At 44.4% G+C, this 25,298-nt stretch overlaps 1 protein-coding gene across 1 annotated transcript in view; it reads right to left on the minus strand.

Moving 5' to 3' along the window:
* The window catches only part of MBNL2 (muscleblind like splicing regulator 2), a 139,558-nt gene extending 120,502 nt beyond the window's left edge, over positions 1 to 19,056 (minus strand). The window contains exon 1 of the mRNA XM_065410067.1: positions 19,037 to 19,056. The gene's annotated coding sequence lies outside the window, so the exon portion shown is untranslated. The remainder of the gene's footprint in view (positions 1 to 19,036) is intronic.
* Between the last annotated feature and the right edge of the window lie 6,242 nt (positions 19,057 to 25,298).

Genomic DNA, 25,298 nt, shown 5'->3' on the forward strand with positions numbered 1-25,298 from the left:
CTCTTAGCAATCGTCAAGTCAAAATTTTAACACTTTGACTGCTGGACCTTCTACATTAGAGGTGGGCAAACTACAGCCCACGGGCCACATCTGCCCCGTGGGACCCTCCTGCCCGGCCCCTGAGCTCCTGCCCTGGGAGGCTAGCCCCTCCCCTGCTGTTCCCCCTCCCCACAGCCTCCGCTCCCTGAGCCGCCGGGGCAACACTCTGGGCGGCGGGGCTGCGAGCTCTTGCTGACCCGGTGCTCTGTGCTGCGCGGTGGTGTGGCTGGCTCCAGCCGCGCGGCATGGCTGCCTGTCCTGGTGCTCTGGGCGGCACGGCTGTAGCACCACTGGTGCTACAGGCAGCGCGGTAAGGGGGCAGGGAGCAGGGGGGCATTGGATAGAGGGCAGGGGAGTTCGGGGTGGTGGTCAGGGGGTGGGGGTGTGGATAGGGGTCGGGGCGGTCAGAGGGGGGAACAAGGGGGTTGAATGGTGGCAGGGGTCCCGGGGGGGCAGTCAGGAATGAGAGGAGCGGTTGGATGGGGCGGCGGGGGGCAGTCAGGGGCAAGGGGACTGGGGGCTGTCAGGGGACAAGGAGGGGTGGATGGGGCAGGGGCCTGGGGGGGGCCGTCAGGGGACAGGGAATGGGGGGGGTTGGATGGGGCAGGGGCCTGGGGGGGGCCGTCAGGGGACAGGGAATGGGGGGGGTTGGATGGGGCAGGAGTCCCGGGGGGCCGTCAGGGGGCAAGAAGCAGTGGGGGGGTCGGATAGGGGGCGGGGGCCGGGTCATGCCGGGCTGTTTGGGGAGGCATAGCCTCCCCTAACTGGCCCTCCATACAATTTCGGAAACCCGATGTGGCCCTCAGGTCAAAAAGTTTGCCTGCCCCTGTTCTACATGAAGCAATAGAGGTGCTAAATCAGGTACCAGCTTCCTCACTTTGAAACACAAATGCTGCTAGAATGCCATTATGTTCTACTGCAACAGAAAACTGCAGCAAAATGGGACAGTGAATGAAGGGTTATGTTTTTAAAAAAAGGAACATGAACTTTCAATTAAATTAAAAGCTAAACATGTAAAAATATAAGAAATCTACAGTAGCGCTGCGCTGTAAACAAATGTGTCTCCTTTTCAGAAAAATACATTAACCCAAATATATTTAAAACTGTATAAAAAAAGCTTAAATATATGAATAGACAAGGCAAAAACAAAGCTCTCATTCATTTAAAAGTTGTAACCCAAGGCCCCTTTGTTTATTATTGACTGTTTTGCATATCTGAAATGAAGCATTTCCAAAACCCATTCTTCTTCTATCCCTACAGTTAAAACTTTTTTCAGGCCTCGTCACCTCTCCTCTTAATTACTGCACTCTCCTCCTCTCTGGCCTCCATAAAATGCAAATTGCCCTATCCTTGCCCCTCATAGCTGCTGTGACTATCTTCTTTGCCCTCCAATCTGACCACAACTCCACCCCTTCTTCCCTTTGTCTCCCTACTCTGGCTTCCCCTCCACCAGTGCAGCAAGTTCAAGCTTCTTATCCCAGTCTTCTGGCATCTCTCTGCTCCGTTTCCTACCAGTCCACCCTGGTCTCTTTTCTGAAACAGACCCTACATTCAGTCAATGACGAAAGCTTTGAAGTCCTATTTATTCTCTTTCCCCATATGCATCTCCCCATGTTCTTTCACAATAACCCCTGCAACTAGCACATCCTTCCCAAACTGGTTCACAGGCCATATATTCTCTCCACATCCAGGTACCTCCTTGAGACCCACCTCCGCAACCAGTTGAATCCAACGAGTTTGTGGAGTTACTGGAGATAGCCTATGTTATAGATGGAGCTAGCAGCACCGCCTATTACATGACCATGTTTTCAGATTCTTGTAACAGTGCCAAACTTTAACAAGTTGAGCTGAAATTCTCCATCCTGAGCATCTGCCTCAGGCTGTAGTGGGTTGTTTTGTTCCCTCCCTCCCCCCCGTTTGTTTGGTTTCATTTGTTTGTTTTTTGAAATGTTTCGGCCAAAATGGGTCAGCCATTTCTAAGAACAAGTTTAGGGGAAAACATGTTTTGCCATGTTAAAAAAATCCTTACAGCCATTTTGTTGAGAAGGTCTAGCACCCCTATACTTTGGACAAGGACATTTGGCAGGCAACTGGCCTTTGTACCAAGGATGTATCTTTTGCTGTTGCAAAGAACACCTGCCCAAATTTGCATGCTACATCTCCTGTATGTGACTCTACTGCACACGTGCCATCTCCATAGCTCAATTCAGCATGTTCCAGTCTGGGGATACAGGCGCTCAGAACTTTCCCTGCAATTGCTGTTCAGGGCTAGGGTGAAGAGACTCTCTCTTCTGTACTCTCATTGACCCTCCTGCTGGCACCTAGGCAATGTGAAGGAGGAAGGTGCCTGTGAATACTGAGGGAACAAGAGCCAAAGCAGATGTGGTGGAATGAAGGAGTCAAGTGGGCCAAGCAGCCATGGGCAGGGTGGGGGAGAGGGAGCCTGAGGACTGGGGAATGAAAGATGGAGGGGAAGAACTGAGATCCTGAGTGTTTGGTGTGGAAGGGGGGCAGGGCAGTATAGAGCTGCCTGGGCAAAGAGATTGCAACAAGGACCCAGGGAAGGGGCAAAGGGCTGGGATTTAGACAGACCCAGAAGGGAGGTGGGAACTGCAACTGGCTAGGCAATAAGACTGGGAGTAGGTGGGAAGAGACTGGGTCAAGAAGCCTGAGGAGCAGAAACTGGGACTGGGTTACAAAGGAGAATACACCTGGGATAAGGACTGGGGTGGGGAAGAGACAAGACAGTAGTTGCATGGAACGGGGCAGAAGGGTCTTTGAATACAAGACCACACTCCCCCACAGAGCCTGGAATGGAACCAGAGGTTCCTGAGTCTCACCATTCCTCTGCTGTCAGCAAACAGCTGTGAAACCCACTGACAAAGCATGTGTCTTATCCCTTTCTGGTGCTGCTTCACACAAAAGATGACTACTTACTACTCTGCTATCAGTTACTGTTAGCTCAAGTGGCTAGTACGGGGCACATGTTTTTAATAATGATTTGAACAAAATAAAAAGATATCAAAGGCCATCTGCTAAGTATGAACTTCTCCACAGTACAGATATAACTTGTTTATGTAAGCTCTAACTGTAACACTGGAGGAGTTGAACTGCTAGTAGCAATAGTTTAAAAATGTAGGAAGAGTTCCCTAATATAGATAAGGTCCCAAGTCAGACAGTGGTCTGGGAGAATGACCATCTATTTGAAGAGACACTGTCACATCTTACTTGAACAAAAACTTAGGTTTTATAAAACTAAAACTTTCAAAACTTTTTTTCTTAATTCCAGCTGAAGTCTCCTTGTTAACAAAAGATTGCCTCTATAGTGTTTGTAATCCAAACATAGCAATATTTGTCCTGCAGGAGAACCAGTTGTGAAACAGACAATTTTATTTCCATTATGAGAGATTCTCCATGCTGAAAGATAATGCAAGATGTGAAGAGACATCCCAGTGAAAAATAAACTTGTGTTCTGAAGTTTCACTTAATAACTGAAAATATTATAATGTTGATAAGAACACTTATATTTTTAAAATATGGGATTAAATTATTAGCTAATGTAAATCGGTATAGTTCCACTATCAATTTATACCAGGTTGGGATCTGGCCCCATATTTCTGAAATATAGATTGCGTCCATTTACTTCAGCTGAGAATCTTGCTCATGATTATTAAACTGTGAGTGTTCCTTTAAGTATGGAACTGCATATTCAACATAACTGACTAAAACTTAGTCATTGTATTTGTGCACTCTCTTTGTCTTCCAAGCTGTTCGACAACTCTCTGGTTTGATACAAAATTAATTGTAAAAGGAGAATTTTTGCAGGACAACTAATTTCTTACTGAAGAAGTTAATGTAAGATAGATAATACACAACAAACCCTTTAAAATAACAAATGTAGGGTCTATTAATAGATTTATACGAGAGCTGTGATTTGGTAAACAATTCTCATTTTCTTTGAGACAACTGAAAATGCTGTTTATAATTCAATAAACCATCAGACTGAAAATTAATCCTTAAGAGTTATTAAAATTGAGAGCAAACATGAATTATATTTCTTTACCCATTTCAGAAAAGACCCTTCCAACCATAGTCCTGTTTTCTTTAGTGCTATGCCATCTAGTTAAATGCAAAACAAAAATTCTTAGCTAGCTTCAGCTGTTGCACATTATGCAGCAACACAGTTTTATGACTCACAATGAATCACACAGAAGTACAAATACTATTTAAGACAGCCATGTAAACAGTAAGTCAGTGAGCCAGGGCTTGACAAATGCATTTACCAATGGTGAGTAGAAAAGTTCCCTCATTAGCTGGCACATTATCCCAATGTTTGTATAGTACCCTGCACAATGAGGAACAATCTGGTTGAGGACTCTGAGTGCTACTCTAACACAAATAATGCATAACCAAAACTTTCTTAAAAATAACCAAAAAAACCCCATGTTTGTAGCCTGTAAGGTTGAGAAGAAAACCTTTCAAATGTGTACTGAATGTGAATCAATCACTGTAGCACTTGTCTACAGAGGGGGTTTAGTCCATGCTAATTTGAGTTAGTGCTGATTGAAAATGCCTGCATCCACACAATGCAAACCCTTAAAGTGCACTAACTCCCTACTCAATGCAAATTCTGGAGTCTTCTTTCAAACTATACTAAATTTGATGTGAATTGAGTTAGTGCAGATTTACTTTTCATGTGCACATAATTCTTCTTCCTCACTACTTTGGCAGTACTCCGAACGGCTATCCTACACTGCTTTTGTGGGTGTCCGTGACTGACTTGTTTATATGTGTAGCCTCCACTACTCCAGAGTCAAGTTGACCAGATGTATAAAAACTGGCATGGGACCAGAATTGGCCCATTTGCTCCAGGATTCAAATATGTCAGCATAACAGCATTATAGTGATATTACTCCAGCTGTCTTACAATATGCCTCGAGCAGTCTCTTGGAGCCGTGGTGAGATTCTTAATCTCCTCGCTATCTGAGAACAAGAAACTGTGCAGGCAACTCTTGTGACCAACCACCACAATAAGAAACGTTTTGTGGGGATCTCAAAGCTGATGCCTGAGAAGGGTCACAGCTAGAATGCCTACCAGTGCCGTATAAAGAGTGAATGCCCGAAAAACCATAAGGGATAACAAAAAGCCTAGTGGCGTGCATGTAACTAGTCTACGTTATAGGCAATTGGGCAGGAGTTTTTGCTGGAATACCACAACAGAACCCTGGGCAGTGAACAGTGGTATTCCACCACTTCCACCACCGAGGACACTAGGGCCCTTGCAGATGACGAGTGGGACAGTGAAGAGATCTCCCTGAACAGCCAAGCTCTCTTCGGAACTCACAGTCGCCCAATTCCCAGACCCAAATCCAGCCCAGAACACAGGAGGAAGATCCTATTGAGGGGACCTATCTTCAATTTATTATTATGCTATAGTGCTGTGTTAACTTCAGTGCCAGGTGCCTCGTGGCTGCTGCCATTATTGATAGATGTGAGCTAGAAACCTTCCCAAGTCTCCATCCCCTCCCTCCCTTACCCAACGCTATTCGCCTTCAGACTGCCCCAACCCCTCCCGCAACACAATTTCAAAATGGCGGCTGGACCAGCCAGGCAATCAGCTTTTATCTTGTGCTGAAGCCCTGTTGTCCATTATCTGTTTTCAAACCCATCCACTCCCATCTATTAATTTCTTTCTCCCTCCCCACATCGCTCCTTCCTGGCAAATGCTGCATCCCGTCCCCCCACTCCTAACTCCATTCACATGCTTAAAACTTGCAAGGTGCAGGCTCAGACAGCCTCTACTTCCCCTCCCCTGCCTTCCCACAGAACATTCCATAATGATACTATTTAGTTGTGTGAAATTCAAATGTTTATTGAGACAGCTGTTACAGGAAAAAAAGTTTAGTTAGTATTCACAGCTTACATGAGGTATACCTAGGTGTGGGCATTCAGGCTACTGCTCCCTGCTCAGGTACAAACAACCTGTTACAGGGATTTGTACAGGAAAAGACATTTAGGTTAGGAGTAGCATAGCCAGGCAGCTCTTAATGGCTTTTCATCAGGTTACATATTTCATGGGGGGGAGGGGGAAAGACCTGGGAGCAGTAAAGGTTTCAAATAATCAGTGCAGAACCCAGGCTATTTTCTCTGAACTTTCTGAATGTCTGCAGGGGACATTAAACAGAATACAAGACTGAGAAATTGCTTGACTTTAATACGGACATTCTGTGGGACAGCTGCACCACCCTTGGCATAGCTCACAGCTCCTTCTGCTCCTGCAGCTTTATGGAGGGGTGGGGTGGGGGAGACCATCTAGGTAACTTCACAGCATATCTCACTGGTCTGCCCTTTTTACCTTTCTGAATAAGACCATTCTCTGCCTCTCTGTCATTGGGAATCAGGACAATCTAACGGGGATACAGAGGGGACTACTATCCTGCCCCCCACTAACCTCTCAGACCCCATATAATAACTGGAGACCCAAACCAGGAACATCTCAATCTTGCCCCCATTCACACACCACTTACCGTCTGAGGTTTTCCCAAGTCTGGGATGAGCCTCAGGGAATGGAATTCAGAAACAGAGGACTAAAAAAATGCTATGATTACTTCTATGAAAATAATTGTAATATGAACAATAACCACTTGCTTTTTTCTCTACTCCCCCAGGACCTCCAGCAGCAACACCCTCCAGGACAGGGCCTTTATCAGCAGCTGAGCAGCTGTCCAACCTGAAGGGGAAGAAATAGAAGTCTAAGAGTGAGATGTTTGGAGCCCTTCTTACAGGCTCAAAAAAAACCTAGAGAACTACAGAGAGCTGGATGGTGTTTTTTAAATCTGAGCGTGAGAAAGACTGGCAACTATCCAGAGTCAGAAATTAAGCAGCTTGGGACAGCGCTGCTATAACCAGAAATATCATAGAGAAAGACAGGGGCATAAAAAAAGTAATTTCCAGAGGCAATGCACAGGCACAATGCTCTGCTGGAACATATGCTGCTATTAGGCCCTCAGTCAATTAAGTGCCCTCAACTAGGACTGAGCCATGTTCTGAAGCCCCTGGATAATACAGGGTATTGGGAACACCAGCAGTTGTTCCCTGCTGTAGCCCCATGGCTGTACTCCTGCAGAGGTCAGTCCCCGTCCCAGTACCATCACAGAGAAGTGTGAACATCAAAACATGGGAGCCCAGTACATTCAAGCCATACAATGCACTTGGCAACTTTGAGCCCCAACTCCAGAAAAACATGAACCAGCAAAAGTAAGACGTTCACTCACCTGAGAACAGGAGCGTGCCTCCCACCCATTGTTGTGTGCTGCCCCCCTCCACCATTCTTTATTTGAATTTCAGACTTCTTCACATTAAAGCTGTGTTTCATGTTGTTACAATCACGATGAGCAAATTTGTAACATTTTCCAAGTATTATTTTGGCTGTTACGTACTGGCATTACTTGTGCAATAAAAACATTAAAAAGTCACAAAGACTCTGCAGGGCATGAAACAAGAAACAAATGTTCGCAACTTGTAGGTTTTTACAGAAGTACAAAAGCACAGACACAAGATACACAGTGCAACAACATGCTACTTCTGCGACCAATGAAAGCAACTCCAATGCTCATGATCCAACACTGCTCCCAGCACCACCCCCCACAACCGGGATAAGTGCTGGACATACATTTCCACATTTGAGCCTGGGGCCTGAAAAAGAAAGAACAAGACACCCCTAACAGAATTGCCCTAGTGGTTTATGCTTTCTGGCGGAAGCCTTGATGGCTGCTCATACCACCAAGCAAGTCTCTGCACCTCAGCCTCCCACCCACTGTTAAGACTCTCTCCCTTACTCTCACAAATACTATGCAAAAATACAACACAGAGATATAACCTTAGGGAAAACTTTGTTGTACCATAAATTTAAGTCTAGCCATAAGACAGCACTGCCTTGCATTCAGATGGCCAAATGCCCATTCCGCTGTCATTCTGCAACTATGCACACGATCATTACTGCCTCCTGTCTCCGTGGTCTGTAAATTACTTCATTAGCTATAAAAACAGAGGATAAACTGGTCTCCCCAGATAACCAGAGCAATCTCCACACCATTAATATCCATAGTGATCCTGGGAGCAAACTATCCATTATGCATTAAGGTAAACAAGCGTGAATTCCGAAAGATCCTAGCATCGTGGACCTTTGCAAACTACCCTACGTTTAGGTTTGTAAACCTGCCGCAGTGGTCAGCCAGGCCTTGGAGCACCATGGAGAAATACCCCTGTCTGGTTATAAACTCCGAAGCCAAATGTGGGGGCAAATGATAGGCACACATGTGTCTCATCGACTGCCCCAATACAATTTGGGAACTCCATCCATGAAAAGCAGTCAATCTCCTGTGCATTACCAAACTTCATAAACCAGTGAAACAGTACCTTCTGCATGGCAGCACACACCTGCATGACAATAGCCCCAGTCATCTATTTCTCCATGACAGCAATTCAAAAATGGTACTAGCCAACCCAAAAAGGCAGGAAGTATGAGACAGAGAGTGGATTTTTTGGAGTTTGACCCCAAATCTCAGAGTTTCATTGACCTCCACTACATTATCCCACAACACAGTGAGAAAAAAAACCCAGAATGCACAGAGCTCAGCAAAGTAAAGCATTTTGGGGATACCCTCCTGAAATGCTGCATGCTTAGTGCACACCAAGCCCCTGCTGTGTGTACACAATGATGCAAACTGAAAGAGAGTACAGCTTTCCTGTGTACACCCTATTAGCATGCCTACATATTGTGCACCATCTACTGTCCGCCAACTCAGTGCAAACTAAATCCCCCTATAGAGAAGCCCGTAATGTTGTCTTCCTGGGTCCTGTAAGGAACTCACGCAGCCAGTGCAGGGTTTGTAATTGAATTGGTATAGCTCACCCCATATTGGGTGTTGCCCACAAGAGGCCATTCCATACCTGATATGTAAGAATTCATCTAGTGCCACTCAGTGTCTGCTCAACACAAAAGCTGCTCCTTACCCATTAGGTGCTGTGTTGTGTACTCGGAATAAGCCTGATGCTGCCTCAGCTGAATCTGAGCTTATTGTGAGTGTTACCCTGTTCCACGACAGGTTGACAGACGGACATCTGAAAACAATGCAAAGGTGTGAACTGTCCATATTCCGGATCCTCACCCTACTGAACAACAGAGTTGTATAGTGAGAGGTTCTTCCTGAAAACCACCTTCGCCTCAGCCCTCTGCTTCTAATCAAACCAGATACAGGAAGAAAAAAAACGGATGAATCCATCTAATAGGAGGATCTGCTGGCTCCCACCCCTAAGATCCTTTTAGTTTTCAGAGCATGTGTATCTGCTGCATGGGCTCCCCAATTCCAGCTCCACAGCTTGGGAAGCAAAAATCATGTTGATTCTACATGATGGCCCCCAAGGCTATGCAGAGAGAGCAGTATTTGCCTGCAATGGAGGTTATGAATTACCTTCATTTAACTAAACTAGGTGTTAATTCTGGAATGTCTCCAGGACATTGCTAAAAATAGCAGTGTAGACCTGAGCAGCACTGCCTGGGCATGTACAGAGCAGAGTAGGGGGTACACCCCAGGGTTCTGGCATCTAGGGCACTACTGGACTAAGCCAGGGGTCAGCAACCTTTCAGAAGTGGTGTGCCGAGTCTTCATTTATTCACTCTAATTTAAGGTTTCGCGTACCAGTAATACATCTTAACGTTTTTAGACGGTCTCTTTCTATGTCTATAATATATAACTAAACTATTGTTGTATGTAAAGTAAATAAGGTTTTTAAAATGTTTAAGAAGCTTCATTTAAAATTAAATTAAAATGCAGAGACTCCCGGACCAGTGGCCAGGACCCGGACAGTGTGAGTGCCACTGAAAATCAGCTTGCGTGCTGCCTTTGGCATGCGTGCCATAGGTTGCCTACCCCTGGACTAAGCAGTGCCTCATCATCTATGATGCTATTTATACCTGTGCTGGCTGGTTTTGCAGCATTGGTATTCTACACTCTGTCATAAGTGCAGACCCACCAATAGATAAGAGATGACTCTGCACAAACAACAGGAATGTTTTGCACCAAAGAAGTACAGTAAAAGCTACAAAGACCAAGGAAGTAGAGTCAATATAACATGTCAGCAGTACAAGCAGCAGACCTGGGACAGCTACATCTGTGATGACAGTATGGCCCACATAGTTTACACTAAGGCTATGTCTACACTAGAGACCTTACAATGGGATAACTTTATCAGTGCAGCTGTCCTGCTGTAAGGTCTCTCATGTAGCCACTCTATGCCGACGGAGACGAACTCTCCCATCAACGTAATTAAACCACTCCCCAACGAGCGGTAGTAGCTATGTCCCGCTGACATAGCACTGTGCACACTACCACTTATGCCAGTGAAATTTATGTCGCTGAGGGGGGTGTTTTTTCCATAAGTGGTAGTGTAGATGTGGCCTAAGATTTAATTCCACCGCTACCAAAACGTATATTATGAAAAACTGTATCTTAGAGTCAAAGTTCATGCAATACTTCATTCACTACCTGTTAGGATTACAAAAGAGAGATTTACCCCCTCAACGGAGTTCTCCAAATGGATGGGCTCTATTTCCTAACCCTTTCCTTCCCTACATCATGTGTTCTCCCTCCTCTATATTTTCTGCTTCTTCCACTCTCCATAAAAATAAATTTAATTAATTAAATAGAATTCCTCATCAATGGCCGGGGCCACTAATTTGGATATCCCCTTCTAACAACCTGATAGCTACCTCTGAGAAAAAAGCTGATAGTTATAAGATACAGGACTTTCACAGGTCATACCCTGGACCTGATCTTCAGTGTAGATGAATACTGAGAACACTAAATCCCACCCCCTCCCTTGGACACTGTCAGACCATCACCTCATTACGGCCCCCTCCCTAGGACTACCCCAGGAACTAAGGACCATCACAAACCTCACCAGCTTCTGCTCCAAGTGTAAGGTGCATTTTCTCTAATACAAATAATAAAAACATGTACATGTTGCTGTGTATTTTTTTAAATACCTACCGAAACAAGACACTCCACTGCACACACTTCTCCCCTAGGAAGAGGATGAGAGAAGAAACATATGATGGATGTTAGTCATGTTGTTTAATGCACTATTGGAAGGCATTCAGATACTATGGTGATGAATGATATACAAGAACATATATAGAATAGTAAAGTTGAGATGCAACAGACACCATTGTCAAGAACATTCTGACAATACTGACTTTTATATCATCTCAGCAGACGGAGTCACAAGGTTATTAAGAGTGCCTACCTGAGAAAACCTCTCAAGAAAAGGTCATTAGCTCAACTTGAAAACAAATATTACGTGTTGCTAGTGAGAAGAGCAAGAAGCTAATCAAGACACTAACTATTGTAACCCAATGAATCGGGCTGAAAGTGAAGGCTACACAGGAAGTCTAACTTGTTTAGAATGCAACCACCCACCTCCTTAGCTGAAAGCTCTAAAGAACATATCACACTGATGCTGTGCACTCTTCAACTCCTAGTTCACTTCTCGTACCAATCTGTCTTAATGTTTAAGACAGTCAACGTGCTGGGACCAGTTTACATAAGAAATCACCTATCTACAGAGCTGCACTCCTCTGGGACAATCCTGCTGCCAAAGGTGAAGCTCTTGAAAGACACAAATAAGGCATGCTGGGTCAGGAACACCCAACCATGGAAAATCTACTGAAGTGAATAAGGCAGAGTCTAAGCATGACAGTTTTCAGAGTACACTACAAGACTCATCATTTTGCAAAAGCTTTTCTGCAATAAGGAAAGATGAAGGATTACATATGCACATACACCAAACCACCATAGCAAACAAAAAGCTGCTAAAGTTGGGAGAGACAAAATTCACAGCTTTATCTTGATCACATATATATGGTGCTTAGGTGTTTCTAGGGTGCCCTTCACAATATCTAACATCAACAGATCAGAATCAGACCTCTATGACTTACCACTGGAAGCATGTAAAAATTACACACACATCTAAGTGGTTTCACTAAGATACTACATGACGCTCTTGTGAAAAAGGTATTATAAAAGTAGCTAATAAGAAGAGTGTGAAAGTTTTATTTTTATATACTCTAGAAAAAAATACACACAAGCACAATTTAAACAGATATCAGGGGGATGGGGGGAGTAGGCGCAGCTGGGGGGGTCTACCAGTGTTGAAAAAACAGCTTCTACGTAATTTTCATCTCTGCTATTGACTACTGCATTCACATCTGCTCTGAGCACTTCAGCATCAAAAAGCTATCAACAAACTGGAAACAATTCAGAGAAGAGTAGTAAAAATGATTATGGAGTTGTAGGAATCATTTAAAGAAAGATTTAAGTGGGGTTCTACTCTGATAAGATACTTTACAGATTTAATACCTATGTGCAAGGCTCTGAGTTTTTCTAGGCAGGTTAGTTTGGACCCAAATTCTGCTGCAAGGTCTCTTGATTCTGAAACACTCTAGTAGTGTCCCAACAGGCACTGACAGACTTTCCTCAGTGAGCAGAGAGGTTGGCTTAGAAGCAGTTAATATACACAATCAAGGTATTAATGAATGAGGCCATGGTGGCAGTTAATGAGAGAACATGTCTAACCTAAAATAAAATCAGACTATACATGTGATGCTGGCAGACCATGTGCCAGCTTATGCCAAGGTCCTCTCCACTGAACACTGACAAATACGTTGTTGGAACCAATCTGGCTCATCTGTGTCTTGGTATAATTCTAATACCTATTTTAACTATAAGAATGCATTTAATGCTTAGGACTTTATGGAATGCTTGTAAATTGCTGCATGTATTAATCTCACTTCTAACATCTGTATCCCATGTTATAAGGTAATATTTGGGTGTTTGCATTGTGACCCCCAGTAACTATAAATCACCAGACAGGAAAGAAACATTAACTACTGTGAAATGCTGATCTCCAACAGAAATGTGATTCCCCACAAGGAAGGGACATTGACACCAGATGTACTAGAGTGGAACATTAAAGAGGACAAAAGACTTTGTTGTTTACTCTCCCCCTCCAGTGAAGAGGAGTCTTAGGGCTTGGCTACTCTTGCAAATTACAGCAGAATAAAGGAGCCCCGGGCACACTAGCTCACTACCCATCCACACTGGCAAGGCACGTAGAGGCACGTAGACTCCGCGGCTACAGCGCTGCTGGTACTCCACCTCGGCAAGTGGAATAATGTTTGCTGCACCCCCGCTGGAGCACTGCAGCGCCAGTGTGGACAAGGTGTTGCATTACTGCGCTCTGATCAGTCTCCGGAAACGTCCCGTAATCCCCTTAAGTCAAGTGGCCACTCTTCTCATTGTTTTGAACTCGCTGTAGGAATGCGGATATGCTGTCTGAAAGCTCCGTTTCTGACAGACGGCTGCTTATCTGCTCCGAGACAGATTAGCGTGGAATGCTGTGTGTGAGAGAGGCGGGGGGGAGGGGTCTCCTGCTGTCTGAAGTTACAAGACAGCATGCTGACATGCTCTCAGCCCCCCAAAAACCCACTCTCTCCCCCCACACACATACACACAACATACTCCCTATCACACTCCATCCCACCCCACCCCTATTTGAAAAGCATGTTCCAGTCACTTGCATGCTGGGATAGATGCCCATAATACACCACTCCCAATGCTGCTGCAAGTGCTGCAAATGTGGCCACGCAAGTGCGCAAGCAGCTGTCAGTGTGGACAGACTGCAGCACTTTCCCTACTGCGCTCTCCGAAAGCGGGTTTAACTCACAGCGCTCTACATCTGCAAGTGTAGCCATGGCCTTAGAAATGAATTCCTCCCATCAGCTGAGTTTGCAGCACTAAGCAGAGAGGGGGCAAGGAGGCCATGGTGGATAAAACTCAATTATTTAAAAAAAAATAGATTTCTTTTATTTAAATCGGATTTTTTTGATAAAATGCTTTTTGAGGAAAAAACCTATCTAAAGATGTATCTTAATTAAAACTATTATAGCTTAAAGATATCTCATCATGGAATAGGGATTATAAATTCTAATTCTATAGTATGAGACAATATATTCATGTAATGTTTAAGAAAAGTTTTGTAAATGAGTTATAATAGTTCATGGATTAGGGACCCAACTTTATGGGGCTCCAGGGGCTTCTGTATAGATTATTTTGGTTATAAATCTTTCTATCTACCCAATGGGACTCGATATCTTCTAGACTGAGCACTATCAGAGATGCTTAGTTTTGTAGTTCTCAAACTGTGGATTTGTGTCTCCAGAGATAACATGCTTGCTAACAGCAAAAAAGTTTTAAAATAAATAATATATAGAGGTGAGAAATAACAGACCTCAACCCTATTGTCCCTCTGCAAATTTGTGTACACAGAGTCAATCCCTTACATCTTTCTAAAGTGAAAAGTTTCAAAAAGTTCAATGAATAGAAGATTGTTGGGGGTGGAATAGATCTGGACAAGGAGAAGTCTGGAGATCAATGTGAGAAGGGAGGGACAGGCAGTAGAAACAAAAATGAAACTGTTTGAGCAGCATATTCCAGAAGTCTTGAGGTCTTTCTGAGTGTAGCCTTCATTGATTTGAGATCTACCATACCATTCTCTCACTACAAGGGAAAACCTATAATGGCAGCAGGCCATAAAAGAGACTTAGTTTGGGAATATTTTAATGAAGTTCCTCTACCTGTGGGTAAGACAGGCATGCACACAATATGCAAACAGCACAACAAAGAAATGTAAGGCCTAGTTGCCCGAATAAAACAACATCATGAGAAGTGTTCCTTCTCAGGAGGAAGCTGCGTTGAAGATGATGAAGGGAACATGTCTGAACATGCAGGATCTTCAGGTTGGTAAACATTTTTATTTCATACTTCTTTCTTAAGGACTGCCTGTCGTCCTTCTGAACTATTCTTGAATTCTCATGTTTGAGCAAAAAATACAGTTGTTACTCTATGGTACTATCATTTTAGATGCAGTTGTGATAAAAAATAAATAGCTGAAATAGGCAGATCTTCCTTTTACAATTTCACCTTTAAAGTAGTACTGCATGTCACTGAATGCAATGAGTAATAATAATTAAATAACTGCATTGACTTATTTTGTTTAGGAGAATCCATCCTCAACATACAGGATTCTGAAGACTATCCACCTTCAAAATCACCATCATTTTCTATAGTTTCAGAGTTATCTGCCAATGATAGTGTTTCAGTCACATCATGTATGTCACATAGCCACAGTATATCACCTGTAGCAAAAAGAAAAGAAAAAAATCTCCATCATCCAGAAACAACCATAGATAAGTTTGTGATAAGAACCAGCAGATTACAAAAAGAGGTAATTGATGAAAAAATTGCCCGGTTTGTTTATGCAACAAACTCTCCTTTCCATATGATTGAGAACCCACACTTTATTAACACGGTTCAGTCATTAAGACCAGGATACAGTCCACCCAACAGAGCGGATGTCGCAGGCAAATTGCTGGATAAAGTGTATGAAAGAGAAATTGAGCAGTGTGCAAAAGGTCTAGAGGGTAATTGTTAACCTGAGTCTTGATGGGTGGAGCAATGTCCACAATGATCCTGTTGTATGTGCTTGTGTGAGAATAGAAGAAGGGAATGTCTTCCTTACAGAAACAATTGATACATCAGGAAATGCACACAGCCAAATGCACACTGCTACAAGAAGTAGCAGTAAAAGCTATAACAAACTGTGAAAAAAAATTCAAATGTCTAGTACGCAGCTTGGTCACAGACAATGCTGCAAATGTATCCAAGATGTGAAGAAATTATTTAGAAGAGAGTCCCAAGCTAATAACATACGGTTGCTGTGCTCATTTGATGCACCTCCTCGCCAAAGACTTCAGTGTTCCAGAAATAAAGGCTAACGCTGTTGAAATTACAAAATACTTCCGAAACAACCACTTTGCACCAGCTGTTCTGAAAAATGTGGGAGGAAGCAGCTAACTCTCCCACAAGATGTGCGACGGAACTCAGTAGTGGACTGTTTTGAGCACTATATCAAGAACTGGCCTAATCTGACAACAGTTTGTGAACAAAATCATGAAAAAATAGATGGCACTGTCATAGCCAAAGCTCTCAACATTGGCCTTAAGAGAAATGTTAAACACATGCTGAGTACCCTGAAGCCTATTTCTGTAGCCTTGAACAAAATGCAGGGAAATAGCTGCTTTATTGCTGATGCTGCTGAAATTTAGAAGGAACTGAGTGAGACCTTAAAAAAGAGAAATATGCAATGACAGAGTTAAATTACAAGCATTAAAAAAACAAATGAGACAAGCACTATCTCCAGCTCATTTTCTTGCAAATATTCTCAATACTCGGTACCAAGGTCAAACCTTAACTGCTGATGAAGAGGAGTTGGCTATGACATTGACATCCAGCAATCATCCCTCCATAATGCCAACTATAATAAACAGAACTAAGGGTGAACCATTCAAGAAATATATGTTTGCTGATGATGTTTTAAAGAAAGTCACACCAGTGAACTGCTGGAAGTCACTTAAGCACTTGGATTCAGAGACTGTTGAAGTGATAATCTCACTTTTAACAGCAGTAGCTTCCTCTGCCAGCGTAGAAAGAATATTTTCTTCCTTTGAACTAATTCATTCCAAATTTACAGCCCACACAACTCCATTCTAGAGACTATCCAATCAGCAGAGAAGTACAAAAAAGTTACAGAAAGAGGGTGGATGTAGTAGTAGACAGGAATTTCGTCTAAGATTTACCAATAAGTAGACTTTTTTCAAACCGTCTCAGCACTACAGGCTTCATTCTATAAAAGCCAAACGTTAAGAAGATATGCCACTTCTAGCACCTTAATCCCAAAAATTTGAGATTGTGACAGATTGTCCCAATTGTCTGCTTGACTTTAAAAATAGGTGAAGAAAGAAAGAAAAAAAGACTGCGATGATGAAGGCAGGAATTAAACTTCAGAAGGAAAACTATGTTGAGATTACACACATAATAGCACAGCTGGGCCTACAAATGTACAACCTGTGTGGCTGCACACGCAGACATTCCACTCATGAGGAGACCAATGCTAATATAGCAAAACAAGCAGGCTGCCAGACCATTCTGTGGCCCTGAAGCTGCAAGCTGTTCAACATAGACAGACCCATGCACCTGTGCAGAGCCACAGTGAAATCAAGGGGTCAGGCCACCTATAGCTACATACAGGATCAGGGTCTCCATAAGCAGTAGTACTTGTGGCACCTTAGAGACTAACAAATTTATTAGAGCATAAGCTTTCGTGGGCTACAACCCACTTCTTCGGATGCATATAGAGTGAAAAAGAACAGGAGTACTTGTGGCACCTTAGAGACTAACAAATTTATTAGAGCATAAGCTTTCGTGGGCTGTAGCCCATGAAAGCTTATGCTCTAATAAATTTGTTAGTCTCTAAGGTGCCACAAGTACTCCTGTTCTTTTTGCGGATACAGACTAACACGGCTGCTACTCTGAAACATAAGCAGTAGTGAGTGCCAGTGGCTGAAGCACAATTGTCTTGTATACCAGTAGCCTGGAATAACAGAAGCAAACCAAGGCATTCATGGTAATCATCGAAGAGGAAGAGAACTGCTCTTGTCCCACTAGGTGCTCTCTTATCCTTCAAACACATGCCAACCTGGCACTGAACAATACTAAGAAAAACTGAGTTTTTCAAGCACCAGTGCCAGCACATGCGAGCTGAACGGCAGACTGTGTGCAGATATTTTTACCACCACGCCGGACGCCCAGTCTACACTATAGTTTCCAAAACTGGCAGTGCTGATGCTGAACATTTTTTTTCTCTCCAGTGTCAACACATTTTAAGAGCAAGTGTAAAAGAGGTTTTCTACCAGCCTGGCACAGCAATGCTAGAGACCATTCTTCAAGGGCAGTATCCCCTGGATGACACTTCAGTGTTCAAATACACATTGAGTGTCAGAAAACCCAATGCAAGAACCATAGGTAATGAGGATCAAAAGGATTTTTTTAATCCACACACCATGGTATGAACAGTGTTTTAAAGTTACAAGCTGAGTCACATATATTTAAGAAAAAAATTACATTCTACTAATTATAATTCTGTATTACTTTCAAAATACAGCAATTTGAAACGACTACCATAAACAGTCTCACTAGTTAGATTATCCCTGCATGGTTTCACACTACAGTTAAACAAAGTATATCTCAAGGTAGGTCATGCTGTTTCAAATATACGTATGCATTATTATTGATGTTATTTGTACTTGTGGTCAGGAGTAGAACAGGTCTAAAACTGACAGACAAAACATCTCAAAAGAGAAACTGACTGAAAATAAAGATTTTTTTTTAAAAGTGAAAAGACACCTTCTAATCAACATTATCTATCTACAGACTTTCTGTGCATAATTGGCAAAAGAAGGGGGTACTTAAGTGTTTTCCCCACTGTTTCTCAGGGTGTGACTACAAACTAGCATTTTTATTCAAACTTCCCACTGTTTCGCTCTCACCAGCACAGCTCTACCAGAGGTACAGTAGCCGTAAAGGAAGAGCTAATACAGACAGGTCACTGATGTTTTAGCCACAGTATTGTCTAACCCTAATTACGGCAAGTCTAGATGAGTTAAGACGTTCCAGTGGCTTCTGAAAAGAATTCTGCATAAGCCCACCTAGCCACTACTGCCAGCAGCAGAACTGCAATGGTGAGAAATTTGAAGAAAAATGCTAACGTAAACAAGGCCTTAATCAGAGATCTTCTCTTCCAGAAGAAACGAAAACATTAGTTCTGTTCACTGCTACTTTTTACCACGCGCAGTGTGCCAAATGCTGAGTTAACAGAACTATCAATTGCCACTGAACCACATATAATAGGGAGTAAGCAGAGTTCTCCCCATTTGGAGGAAGAGCATGAAGCTCCTGTCTAACTAAAACAGAACTTCCAGTCTCAATGGTTACCACCTCTGGGGCAGCCCAAGTTCTTAGAACAGAAGTGGGAAACACACCAAAGTTTAAGGATAAAGCAGGGCAACTTAGCGCTCTTCAGCCGTAACTCCTCACTGGGGTGGGGACGCGCTGGAGAAGGGCCCTGGGTCAACTTCCCTCCCGACACGAGTTTCCTGCACAGGTGCAGAGCTGACACACGCTCGCCTTGTTGTCATTCGGAAGCCCAGCAAGCCCGACAGCGTCTCCCCGTCTGGAGCGTGGGAGCCGCAGGAGGCAAAGCGGAGCCTGGGGTGGGTGGGGTTTCGCAGCGCTACCTGAGCCCCAGCGCCTCGTCAGAGCCAGAGCGACAAACAAGCGCAGGAACCCAAACGAAGCGAACAAAAAGCCGCCCCGGCACCCGGGGACCAGGTCAGCCCAGCGGCGCGCTGCAGGCCCGTCTGCCGGTGCCCTCGTCCCCAGCCCCTGGGCGCCTCGCTGCCCCCGCGCACGGCACCCACCCGCACCTCCCCCTGGCCATGCCCCACTAATGCAGCCCGCCCCGCCTCTGACCTGCTGGCGGCGGCACCTCGGCGGGGCCCTGGCTGTGTCCGCCCGGCGACCGCGGAGCTAGCTGTCGCCTCTCTCCCGCCGCGGCTCGCTGCTCGGGCGGGGGCGGCTCCACACACGCCAGCGACGCGCCTCCAGGCTGGGCCGGGCCTGGCCACCCCGCCCTGTGCGCGGAGGGGAGGGTGCAGCTCCCCCGGTGACTCCGCCTCCCTCCCCCAAAGCGACACTGTAGCTCCTGCCCTGCACCCCTCAAACATGCCGCCCACCCCCCAGGGACTCGACCAGGCTGCATCCGCCCACCGCCCCGCCTCGAGAGTGTGCTCCCCAGCGCCCTCCCAGGACGTGCTTCCCCATCACCCACCGCCCCGCCTCCAGGGGGCACTCCCCAGCGCCCTGCCACCGCCCCTGCATACCCTGGTGCGGGGCTCCCACCCAACCTGACCCAAACCTCGCGGGGGGCGGGGCGGGGAAGGACCACGACACAGCCCCCTTCAACTATTTCTCACCTGCGCTCTTCCCTGGGTCTGTAGTTCCGACCTCACTGGCCACTCATCATCCATCCTGTGCCTACAGTACCCAAGCACACCCTTCACCACTTGGGCCCTGATCCTGGAAACACACTCGTGCTTACCTTTACTATCCTGAGTAGTCCCCCTGAAACCGGGATCCGTGGCAGTATGGGGGCCAAGTTGAGCAAGAAGTGGGAAGTACTCCCAGTATGTAGTAACTACAGGGATTGAGACCAAGCAGGACTGTAAAATCCACCCAAGGACAAACACCCTTTTATTCTTCTTCGTTAAAATGGGGGGAAAGTGAAGTCACTGCAAAAAGCAACTTACTGTTAAAATAGCAATAAGCCTCTCCAGGGTATAAGTCAGTAGGGTTTTGGCATGCAGGTTCTGCCACCTGTGAAATGCACCAATAGGCTATTAATGCACACTGTCATAAGACTTATTGCTATTATAGTATGGTTCATTAATTTTGCCTCTTGCTTTCTTAAAATAACCCATCTTTCTCTAAAGCAGTTTTGTGCAAAATATTCTTCCACTTTGAAAAATTGTATGTAGTAAATTTGAGAAAACAGGGCAAATATGAAATACTTTTACTCTTTATTTGTTTAATCAGATTGCTACCACTAAGACCAGATACTTAGAATGGGGAATGCTAGTAGTGTCATTAATATTTTACCTAGTGGTAAAAAGCAGTTTTGAAGGCACCAGTTTTGAAGGGTTTGTAGGAGACACCATAGTGATATCCTCCACCGTTTGTGCACCATGCAACCAACCCTCTTGTGTGGACACTCTTACAAATAACTTTAAGAGTTCCATACAAGAGGGTTGTATTGATTTTACTAACTTGGGCATAAGATGTATGTAGACCAGTAGACCAAACCTTCACCACAAAAAGATGTTGGCAAAAGGCCAGCTGCCACAGCCCTTGCAGTCTCCTCAGCATCATATCCCAGATCACAACAAGGTCTATGTTAGTGCAGGCATGCAGTCTCTTCCCCCCACCCTTGCCCCAAAATATAAGTGAAGCTTCCTCATTAAGAACTATTTATTTACATGCTAGAGGCAAGTTGGTATAAGTCAGCACAGATCCATTGAAGTCAGTGGAGCTATGCAGATTTACACAGCTGAGGTGTAACTGCCATTTTCGACATACTAGGGTTGACCAGGCTATCATATAACTTGATGATTGAAGAGATTTTTCTCAAATCAATCATGGAAAGCTTCAGCTCAGAATGAGATTCTTCCAGAAACTATGAGCCTCTGCACACAGTAGATTATATTGGACTCCATTTAGCTTTCATTACCAGCAAGTACTATTAGTAATTTTACTAATTTCTTTCTTCAGAAAAAAACCCACACATGGAACTAAATGTAAGGCTGGCAGAATAAAGGCTTAGCAAACTGTCAACTGCTGATAATTCTGTGGAAGATCACAGAACTAGGAAACAAGACTGCACACTCCTTTTGTCCATGTTTCTGAGATGCCATTTTTCATAAGTTATATGCATGAAGCATTAAACTTGCTTACAAGCCAGGAGGGTAGGTGGGTGGGTGAGGTCCAACCCATCTGTTCTTGATGCATTTCTGGCAATAACTCTAAAAATATATTTGCAAAAAAATTATTGGGAGTTACTGAATTCTTGAATTTTGGTATAAGAATTTTTCAAAACATAAAACTAGATTTGACAGTCATCATTTAACGTATAGAGAAATCTTCTTCTTGCATTTTGATTAATAGATTTTAAACCCCAAAGGGACCATTTAAGATAATCTGATCTCCTGCATAACCAAGGCAAAAGAACCTCACCCACGGAACTCATCATCAAGCCCATTATGTCTGGTTGAGCCACAGGATATCTTTTAGAAAGATAATAATATATGGAGATATACTTATCTTATAGAACTGGAAGGGACCCTGAAAGGTCATTGAGTTGAGTCCAGTCCCCTGCCTTCACTAGGAGGACCTGATTTTGCCCCAGATCCCTAAGTGGCCCCCTCAAGGATTGAACTCACAACCCTGGGTTTAGTAGGCCAATGCACAAACCACTGAGCTATCCCAGCTATTAGTAGTAAGGGAAAAGCATTAAACCACTGCTATAGTTACCAAGACACTCACCAATGACTTTGTCTGCCCAATCAGCTCATGAGCATGCATGTCACACTTTGGACTTCAGAGTCACTTCAGAATCCACAAAGAGAGATAGCATGTGTAAGCAGGGTCTGAATGAACTCTCCACTGACAGCTAGTTCGGGAGGGGGAGAGACTTCAGGAGCAAACTGTATGTACATGAACACACCTACGTTGCGTAGGTATCTAGCAGACAGGAGATGTGTAGTTCCAAGTGATCAGCTTAGGCTGGTGTTGGGTTACAAATCACTTTAGTATGGAATGCAGGGGTAGTGAAATGTTGTTATCAATGTTATCTTCATTGTATGACTAATGGGGAGCAGAACTGTGCTGAGCTTGTCCCAATTGAGGGGTCACCCTCAGCTGAAAGGAACTTGCTAAGCCAGGGGCTTGAATGCCAGACCCCTGTGAAAGTAAGGGGGGGGAGGGGCAGGTGCCCTAGTCAGGAGGTGTGGACTCGCCGTAAAGGTTTAACCTGTTCCTCTCCACTGTTCAATGATAGAGCTAAATGGGCTTCATTAGGAGCCTTTTGTTGTGTTAAAGTGCTTAAATGAGAGCCAGGTAGTGTGTCTGCCCAGCCTGCAAAGAGCTGAAAATCTCTAAGAGACTGACGTGCCGAGATCACAGCAGAGAGGCAGGTGGCAGTAGAAGGTGACTGACAGTCGGCTGGTGAATGAGCAGCTGACAAGGCAGCAAGTGGAACAAGTGGCTGGAGGAGTGGCCAGGCAGTGAGGAGCCTCGGCTAGCGGGGTGGCCAGTGGAGAGGAACCGTGGCTGGCAGGGCGGCCAGCCAGACCAAGTGCTCAGATGACAGAGCAAGCAAGGTGCCTTCTTCCCTGGATGGGAGGGAACTCATACGGATTCATCTCTGAACCCTGGGTCCTCACTGACCAAGGACAACCACTGTGAGTGGGGTATGGTGAGGGAGCAGAGAAAAGGAACTTTTGGTTGTAGAACTCAAGAACTTGAGGCAGAAGGCACTGCCCCACGCACTCTGGGATGGGTGTTCTGCCCACAGTTTTATGATTATGAATCCTGCTTGTGGCATTTTTCCTAATTAATGTCGGGTGACTTCCCTCCTTTCATTAAAAGTTTCTTTTCTACACTTGTGAGTGAGGAAATATTGCCTCTCAGAGGCGCCCAGGGGTGTGTGTAATTTTCCCAGGTTACTGGGTGGGGGCTCGAGCCGGTTCTGTGTTGTATTATTGAAGAGGAACCCCTAGATATTGAACCCGGCCTTGGTTGCTGCCAGGTCTACTTGGCAGAAGGGTTACATATGAAAATGTCATCATCGAACCAATGGACTACATGAAATATCAATCTAAATAACTAGCTACACTGAATTTATTATTGGAATTTGCATTTGTTTTACAGACAATTAACCCTGTTTTCCCTGTCCTTATAGGCCAGTAGTACAAGATTACATTGTGATGCTAAAACAATCACCTTCAGACACCCTTCATGTGAGCTTGTACTGTGTAACGTAGGTCTCCAAGTAACTTTCACAGAGAACTCCACAAACCCTCTCTGTACACCGTGTAATGCTAGTTTCTAGGGGTTTGGAATTTTGAAGTTTACTTCAATTTGGGGATTTTGTATATATATATTTTTAATTTCTAGACTGGGCCATTTACTTTAGAATGACACAAAGAAACTGGGCATTGTTTAGAATTCAGATGTGTTTTTATTTATGCTGGTTTTAAACCTGATCTGGAAAGACAGCTGCCATTTTCCTATTTCCATAACTTTTAATTTGTGGCCACACCTACACGAAGTCTGTGATCCATAAAGTCAGTACACTAGGCAGGGAGCTTTAAGCTAGCCAATAGGAGACAGACGCCAACCAGAGGCAATATGTGCTAAGCCTCCCCCTTGCATGGAGATAAGCGCCTAAGTCTGAACTGCAGGGAGACACTGATCTCTCTGCTTGTGATCCACAAACTGAGAGAAGATAGGCATTTAGCTGCCTCAGTTACATGCGGGGGAGGGAGGGGAGGATTCAGGTAGATGGCCTTTAAGCATTCCTAACTCCACAAAACAACTGGGGTTGGGAAGGGGGAAAAGAGAACCTCCTTTGTAACTGTTAGTCTAGTGGCTAGCATACTCATCCCCACTTCAAGTCCCTCCTTTGCCTGATGAAAAGGAATTTGAAAAGGGACTTCCTTCTCAGGTGAATGCCCTAAACTATAGTCATTCTCTCTCTTTCAGTGGCCCAATTAATATTTAATTATTCAATTAAAGAGGAACAACTGAAGTCTCTTTTCAGGAAAGACTGAAGAAGCCCCACATCAGATTATCGCATGGTTCAGTGGTTAGAGCACTAACCTGCGAGGTGGCCAATTCCTGTTCAAATCCTTTCTCCCTCGGGGGGGGACAAAACCAGTGAGTTTTCACATAGTGGGTGAGTACCCTAACCAGTAGGCTGAAGGTTATAAGCAAGGTCTTTCTCTTTCCCCCTACAACCCCAGCTGTTTGGAGTGAACTCAGCTGAGGGGCCTGATCTGGGTGGCAGCCTCTGAGCATACTTACTGCGTCAGGCATCGACATGTGACTTAGGCACCCAAACACCTATCTTCCCCTGTTAGAGATTCACTTTGGGGCTTAGGCAGAAGATAGGTGCCCAGACCCCTAAAGAGAGGCTGTGGTGCACATGCCCAGAGGCAAAAACGTAAATGCCAAGTAAGTCTAGGTGCCTACAGGGTTAGGCAACAGCTGAGTGGGAGTTTTGTGGATCGCAGTGGTGCCTAAAAATGGGAGTTAGTATATTATTATCCGGATCTAAAATTCTTGACATCACTTTACAAGATTTTCTATGCATGTGGATCATTCTTATATAAAAATGCCCAATGGGAAGGTCAGGGATGAATTGTGTTCATTGCTGGTGTTAATGGATTTAAACTTATGATTTATAACAGTAACATTATTGTTTGAATTCTGACTCCTAGTTATAAAAACCTTCACTGTAAAGACAGTTTTTCAAACGGAATAAGTCATTGCAAAAGTGGATGGATGAGTGTTTGCTTGGAAATGGCGCCTGTTTCAAACTGGAATAATGGGGGGTGAGGGGGGAATCAAGTCCACGAGAGTTCAATTTTCAACATTTTCAGGAAGGGAGAAGAGACTTACCTTATTAAA

The sequence above is a fragment of the Emys orbicularis genome, chromosome 1, assembly GCF_028017835.1.
Source record: "Emys orbicularis isolate rEmyOrb1 chromosome 1, rEmyOrb1.hap1, whole genome shotgun sequence".
Lineage (NCBI taxonomy): Eukaryota > Metazoa > Chordata > Testudines > Emydidae > Emys > Emys orbicularis.